The 8,349-nt window shown below is 27.7% G+C and overlaps 1 protein-coding gene across 2 annotated transcripts in view; it reads right to left on the reverse strand.

The window, feature by feature from the left end:
• The window catches only part of LOC129940821 (homeotic protein antennapedia), a 99,805-nt gene extending 92,176 nt beyond the window's left edge, over positions 1–7,629 (reverse strand). For both annotated transcript variants that reach the window (XM_056049316.1, XM_056049315.1), the window contains exon 1: positions 7,462–7,629. The gene's annotated coding sequence lies outside the window, so the exon portion shown is untranslated. The remainder of the gene's footprint in view (positions 1–7,461) is intronic.
• Positions 7,630–8,349: the final 720 nt, after the last annotated feature.

Here is an 8,349-nt window from a genome sequence, read left to right on the forward strand (position 1 = left end):
AATAAATTTTGTTCTGAACAATTAGAATGGTAGTTTCTAATCCAAAGAAAAAGAGATACATCAATACCAAAAGCACGCATTTTTGATGAGAGAGTTTGGTGTCAAACTCTATCAAACGCTTTTTAAATATCCAATGCAATCATCTTACGATTTTTCCACTGTTCAGTGAGATTAGCCATGAGATAACCAGTGGACCTATTGCTACAAAAGTCATAATCACATTAAAGTATCCTCTAATTTTTCTAAAAAATGTATTTGATGTCAAAAACTTTATTTTTGGATCCATATAATTATCTTGGAGGCACCTCCAGCATTTTTATTTATAAAACAACACGAGCTGAATTTCTTTTTGAATTTTACTATATTATATACAATCTATTTAAAGTTGCCAAAGTTAATGGGTCAAGAGATATTTTGGGTCAACCAAATTTTTCAATTTCGCTTAAATTACATGGAATTTTTTGAAATCCGATGATTTTACTGATTTTTGAAATATTTCTGATAAAAAAGAATACCGAACTTAAAAACGTTAAAGGAAGTACGTAATTACGTACAAAGATATCTCTCTTAAAATTTTCGATTTAGATTCAAGGCACCTTGAAACGTTGACAAATGTAAACAATTAAAATTCCACAAATCGGATCGAGGATAATATTAACTTCCTTTTAATCAAAATCACAAATCGAAGAATGTACCCATAACGTAATCTATACATCTTCTTCTTTAACAGCTTATTTTATCATAAATGAATTCGCTAAATTTATTTTCATTCATAATTTGTATTTAAATGAATAATTGCAGTGAACCGCAATAATTCCAATACCTCGTGTAATTAATAATAACAAATTGAGATCAAAACCCACATTAAGTTGTAAAAATGCCTTCACCTAACATTACGCAGTGATTTAATTGGTATGATGTTATAGACCATAAAAGTGTAGTATAATTAGGCTCAGAGCTGCATAGAGTGAGTATTTTAAAGTCTAAAATTCGTGTTTGACACTCACTCGCTAAAACAATCGAATCGTGATTATAATCAAAACAAATAATCCAACAATTTTCTAACTATATTAAGATACATAACAATACCACAACAACTTATTTTCAAATGTCATACTGCTTACATCTATAGCTAACTCTACAAAAGCTAATTGTCTTATTACATATCTAGTATTATAAGCTCATGACCCATTCTAGCGATTAACACTATGTATAATGTGTAAACAGTATAAAGGTATACAAAGAGTTAAAACGGGAAACCAATTTAATTGAATGCCAATTAGATACAAGTGACAGCTTCATGCATGTACCAATGTCTTTATTTTATACGATACTATTCTACTAGCTCGACGAAATTTAATTTACCTAAGGTATCTACAACATATAGAATGATAAATATCTATCTTTTATTTCTGTTTCTTCAAATGTTAAATATAATTAACTTGGAGTGGAATTTAATTTTTTTATTTAATTAAATTGCTAATATAATTTTCTTAATTGAAGGTAGTCGTATAATAGCATAATGGAAAGTGATATTCTAACGAGGGAATTTGCCAAAAAAAATAAGACAAACTTTCAACAAGAAATTTAACCTGATTAAGATAAAAACGTTTCAAAAAGAAACAAAAAAGATAAATGAAATGCATCTAAAACCCATAAATCAATTTCCAATCATATTTGATGACACCCTCTTAGTACAGTTTTCGTCTTCTCCAGTTTTTTGTGTGTGTTTTTTTTTGAAGGTTTTACACATATCTGTAGATACTTTCATTTAATCTTCTTACGTCTCTTCCAGTTTTAGTTTCAGATACTTCGTATAGTAGTGAAGGTGGAGATGAGCATCGAATGAAGGACTAACCCCAAAGGACTAGATATATAGGTATCCAAAAAAAATACAGATAGAAAGATAGATTCATATAACATTTATCCCTACATGATCTGGTTTTTTGTTTTGGGTTTTGTTTTTGCCTAAGGATATCGATTTGTGGTTTAGTATTGAAGCCCAAAAAAAAAAACACAAAAAATCGATATAATACAATATTTTCTAAGAAATATTTTTATAACCTTCTCTCATCAGAACCTTACAGACCTTAGCCAAAAGAACTAAAAATCAATATATGAGAACCTTGAGCAAAAAAAAGGTCGAAATTTTGTCTAAATTGTCAGTGTTTTGTTGTAAGTCCTCGCCAATACCTATTATCGTGGCCGCCGCTGCCGCCAAAAAAAAATACCTACCACAAAAAAGGTGTGCTTTAACCTTCCTCATGGTTTCTTAGTATCGCGGCCATAAATCTTTACCGTAAAAAGGAATTCGCCTTATATTGCGAATCTTTTTATTTTCTTCCTATGTATGTAAGTATTTTTGTTTTGTTCTTTAAGGAACTCCCCCTGTGTGTTTTTTGTTTTGTCTTTTCTTTTTATTGGACCTTTAAGTCTGTTAAATACTTCTTCCAAAGGGGTTCCTCGTTTTTTGTAAAGAAATCAAAAATAAAAGAAGGAAATTAGCAAAGGACATAGGACGTAGGTACGAGTATAGGAACTGCATCAAAAGGTAAAAAATGCATCCAGGAAATAACCAAAGGATATGCCAAAGTGAAACATGAAGTCCATGCCTTTGAATAAATAAAAACCAACTTCTTTTTTGTTTTCTTAAACATAAGGATAACAAGATGTCAATTTGTATAGGTCCTTTGGTTTTTGTATTCAATCCGTAAAAAATATGTTTCTTCTTCTTCGACTCTCTTGTATTTAATTTGTACCTGGAAATGATTAACCACGGATTGTTTTTTTTTTATTTTTATGTTGAACATGATGCGGTTGATTTCACATAAGATTTATTAACTTATTGCATCAAGAGTTGATTTCTATTGTAAATATTGTTTAATAGCTAACTGAATTGCTTGTTGTGCACCATGCTTAACATTTAACACAACACATCACATCACCCAAGGAAGAACAATAAATTAATGAGAAAATCTCAGTTGAATGCAATAAATTTTGCAGCTATCTTTAACTTAGCGCCGCATATCATTCAACACAAAAATAATATTGTTTAAGGTTTAACAGATACCGCAATAGTATTTCATAGATATAGGAATGAATATATAAGGCCAATAAAATTATGCATAATATATCAAGTTATTATTAGTATAATTTTGCTAATTTTTATACACATCAAGCTTCTTTACAGTGGCACAAAAATAAAATAAAATAAATTCTAATTTATTGACTTGAATAGGTTTCGAAGTTCAATTATGTGTGATGTTGGCTTCACTTTGAAGTTCACTTAAGATTAATGACGGGTAAACTATTAATAAATTATCTCAATTCTAGCATTTATAGTGTTTCTCTCATGGGATCAATTATAATGTTTTGAAATGCTTGTTGATAGTATTTCCTTTAGGTGTACGAGAATGTAGGTGTATAATATAATAAATATCAAAAAATAGGCAATTTTAAGAATTTGTTGTGATTTTTAAAATATTTTTGTTTTTTTTTTTTGAAGAATATAAACACTTTTTTATTGTTATACATTTTTCCATTAATTAATGGGTTTTCCCAAATGATTAAGTATTTGAAATTATAATGAAGATATCAAAAATAATAAAAGCTTTTTTTTTTGTTTGAATCCACATCATCTTGTTAGGATTGTGATGGAAAAGTTGATTAATGTTAAATTTAAATAAAATTGACTTTTTTTATATCAAAAGTTAATGCGTGTAGGACAGGTATAATTTTTTTTAATTATAAAGAGTTTTGAAATTTTATAATTGATTTATTTTCAAGTGTCAAAATGTGTTTTGCGAAATATTTAATTGAATTTTTCTTAAAGAAAAATGTTGTGTAAGGTCGCAGTTACATTAAAAACGTTTGCCTATATTTTGTACGTTATGAATTTAGAATAAATTAACCAATAATTTATTTATCACAACATCATATTCTTCGTGAAAAAATGTTTGGGTTATTGAACATGTCATTTGTAATTACCGTGTTTTTTAATTAATTGAATTTATCGATTAAATTACCTATATTTTTGACATTGGAAACAATTTTGGAAAAAAGTGGTAGGGGTCGAATTCGACATCTGTCAAACCAAGTTGTTAAACCAATTTTTTTTTAATTGAAAGTCTGACATTTACTTATAAAACTTGTTAAAACCAACCACAATAATTGTGATTCTGCAACAGCCTCAAAACGTGCTTTAAGAGCAGATTATGTTGTGCATTATCGTCCAACTATGCAAGCAATTGTCAATATTGTGAAGAAATTTGAAGAGATTGGATTGGTTACAGATATTGTAAGGCATTAAGCTTGTACCACTTAATATATCGCTGTTGTAAGTGAAAGTGCGGTCGAAGACCTTAACGTATGGATAGAAAGAAGAAACCGATGCACATTGGTTGTTGGAAATGAGTGGGAAATATTGAGTCTGGTAAAGCATTCCACATTCATGTAGTACGGCTAAAGAAAGAATCTCTGTACTTAACAGTATGTCCGAAATTGGGATCTAGGGTAAACTGATGGGCATTCCTAGCAGTATTTCAATAGAGCATTGTTTGTTAAAATAAAGATAAAACAATGACAGGCAATTAAGCAAATGTCTTCATAAGAGAACGATCTGCAATCACTTTTAGAGCTCTTTTTTCAATAATATTCAGAAATATGAGAGTTATACTCAAGTTTTGGACGAATAAAAGCTTTGTAAATCATAGCCAGATCAGAAGGGGTATAAAAAAACTTCTTGCACTGTTGAAGAAAACATAAATACTTAGCAACATTCTTCGAAATCAACGATAAAACTGCTGTCAGCGTTATGGTCAACTCAACAGAATGGATGCTTCCAAAAATTAGGGTGTCAGTCATTTAAATAATAATATAGTGTACGATTGAAAATTCAACTGTTTTCTAAAGCAACAACACTGTCAAAAAACTTTTCTTACAAAGCTAACTACTGCAAGTTTTCACTTCAATGTTCCCCTTTTTTGTAATGAATTTAAACAATTTAAATGCATTGTTGAAGCGTGGATTGGCCTCTATAGAAAAATTGACTTTTACATAAAAGTTTCTCAGAACCATCTTGCTTTCTCTCCTGTTATTTGAACAAACCGTTTTTTTTTCTTATAGACTCATTTAGATATATTTTAAATGTATTATTAAAATTTAAGAACCCTAAAAAAAAAAAGAATACTACGCAAACAAAAAAGGAAACCAAGCTCGAGAAATACAAATTTGTTTTATTTAATTTACTGTTATTGTTATTTTCTATTTAGTCTTGTTTTTTAACTTTAAATATTATGTATAAGGAAATTCAATACTTGAAAATCATTTTGAAATGCTTTTTGTTGTCAAAATCCGTTAATTTCACTTTATAAACTCAACAAATATTATATTAAATCTTTCTTTTAAATAAAAGATTCCTGTTCAAATTTTAAATTTTGATTTTGAAAAAATTATAATAATCACAAAAATGTATGAAATGAATATTTAAATTTGTGATAATTGAAATAAGGTATGATACGATTTCAAACTTATCTTAATAATAAGATTATTTGTACTGTTTTAGACAATAATAGAAAACAATTTTCGCATTTCACAATATCAGGCTTCGTCTGACGTTTACGAGTTCAGCCATAGGAATTTAACACGTTTCATTTGACAATCGTAAGGAAATAACGTAATGTTACTCCGAACAGAAGCTCTAGTTGAAATTTGCTTTACATTTGCTTTGTCTGACAGCTCAACAGCTGTAAAAAAGTCAACAAACAAAATACATTTACTTTTGGAGGAATTACCATTGGTTATTATATTCTGTGTAATCTACTTCCGCGATAAATTTAATTTTTTCGATTTCAGAACTCATGTTTTTTTATTTTGAGCAAAAATAACAGCTGCTAATAACAGAAGTGCCATTTTAAAAAATGTCATATTGGAGGTGTCATTCAAAGAAATCTCGAAGTAGGCCCAACGTAACGCAGACGAAGCCGATGTTGAAGTGTGTTTATGTTTCAGCCAATACAGTTACGACAAATTCGCAGACGTTTTAATGAATTTTCTGATGACTTGTGATGAAAACGAATAATTAAATCTCATAGCTTTTTCAAGTAACGTCAAAAGTAACAACGCAAAAAGTAACGTTAAAAGTAACAAAAAACTATGTCAAAGACCTATAGTTAGTTGAGACTAAAATTTTGCCAGTTCTTCCCAATAAATTATGATACTGATATTTTCTTAATCTTGTTTTAATTAAAATTTGTCTTTTTTAATCCTATAATGATCTTCTTCTTATATCTCTGATAGCCCATGGGTCAATGTATCAGGTCTCATAAGTTTTACTGATCGATCGTGTATAGATAAAAAAACGACTTAAGAAGATTATAAATCTTGGTATTCTATAACATGGTATTAATTTAAACATGCTACTGTTTGAAAATCAATCTATCAAAATGAAATTTTTATTAAAAAATTAAACTTTGTCTATAGATATCAATCAAATCTTATTGTAATTTAGCCGAAAAAAATTCCAGAGGCGTTAAGAAAATTCGTATATAAGTAAAAGGTATAAATTTGATTTTAATATTTCTCATGTTAGCTAATTTTTCACTTAGGTGATACTTCTTTTTATCTTGATTCAAAAGTAAAAAAAGTCTCATCAAATATGTGAAACATAACCCTCTCAAACAAAAGCTTTGATTGTTCTTCTTAAAGAAACAAAAAAAAAATAGAAAAAAAACTTTGACAAAATCGTCTTTTGTTTTCTTAATTGGACTATAATTTTTCATTTCTCTCTTTTTTTCTATTCATTGCATTAAATATTCTCACATTAAAATTTTATTTAGGGCAAAATCATTCGACATTAATTTTTCGTATATAGGTATTTTTTTTTTGTGTTTTTCAGAAGCCAGATTAAGAAAGATAATTTTAATCTTCAAGCTGCAGGGGTTTAAAGTGTATAAAATAAATATTTTTCAACTGATTCATTCATATTCTTTGACACTTATTGAATTCTCGAGAATAAGAGTGAAGCGGAGATATATCAATCAATAACATTTCCATGAGATGAGTAATCCCCTTGAAGTTTAAAATTTTAACGATCAACCAAATACAAAGTCTTTAAATAATTTACGATTGCTAAATATATCAAAGATACAGATTGGTGAAATTGAGCTACAACTGTCTTTTAAACCGGGTTTTAATTTTAAGACTTTGTCCAGAAATGTTTGCACAAGTTTCAAAGAAGACCTCCATAGAGGAACACTGCTCCAGGCCTACATAATAGATACAGGAGCATCAAATTAATATCTGAAAGTCTTTAAAGTTTGTTGCTATTTTAATAGAAACTTAAAAAAATAATACCGACAATCTTGAAATCTTAGATTATAAAAGTAAAAAGATTTTAAGTAAAAAACTTCAAAAGGAGATATCAAAAGTATTGAACATTTAAGAAATAAGAAAATAAAATACCTGTTATATAAAACTGTACAAGTGAATTTTGTTACTGCCTCACTATCTAAACGAATTTATTCTTAAGTCGACTCTAATTGCTTAAATAAACTTTTATTATATTAATTAATATATCACATTGAAGATTTTTCCTTTTTTAAATTTAAAAATATTTCATACAAAAAATCACAAAACTTTTTATCTTTATTTGATTATAATTATTTTTTTTTTAAATAAAGATATAAATATATTTCTTAGGTAGATATTTTTGTATTAAAAAAATATAATATGTAGAATTATATGGAATTATTTTTCTCACTGATTTTATATTATTTTTTTTATCAATTTTATGCTATACTCGACTTAAAAATGCACACTGATTATAATTTTTATTATTATGCTGATGATGAATTCTTTTATTAAATAAGCTTTTTTTAATATTATTTAAATTTAAATCACTAATTAGCGAACGATATAGCAAAATAATTATCATAAATGAAAAGTTTACACGAAAACGTAAATAATTGCGACGACGATGTGTTTTCTTTTTTCTACCCATAAACAGACGCTCGTTGTTAATTAAAATTTGCATCGATACTACAATAATAATTTTAATCACTTTTTAAGATTGTTGTTTTTTATTCAAAAATATTTTTTGGTTTGTTGTTCAATTTTTTTTTTTTGGTTTTTGATTAAACGAAAATCTTTCTCACTTTTGCCGAATTCGAATCAAAAAAATATAATTTTATTTGATGTTTGGTTGTTTTCTTCTTTAATCATTTCTTATCACTTCGATTCGAGACAGTATTGTTTTGTTGTTATCAAATGACATTTTAATTTTTTGACAGTTCACTGCACGAGAGATACAAAAACACAAAATCACCCGAAGATACGAAGGGGAGATTATAA

Source organism: Eupeodes corollae, chromosome 1, assembly GCF_945859685.1.
Source record: "Eupeodes corollae chromosome 1, idEupCoro1.1, whole genome shotgun sequence".
In the NCBI taxonomy this organism is placed as follows: Eukaryota; Metazoa; Arthropoda; class Insecta; order Diptera; family Syrphidae; genus Eupeodes; species Eupeodes corollae.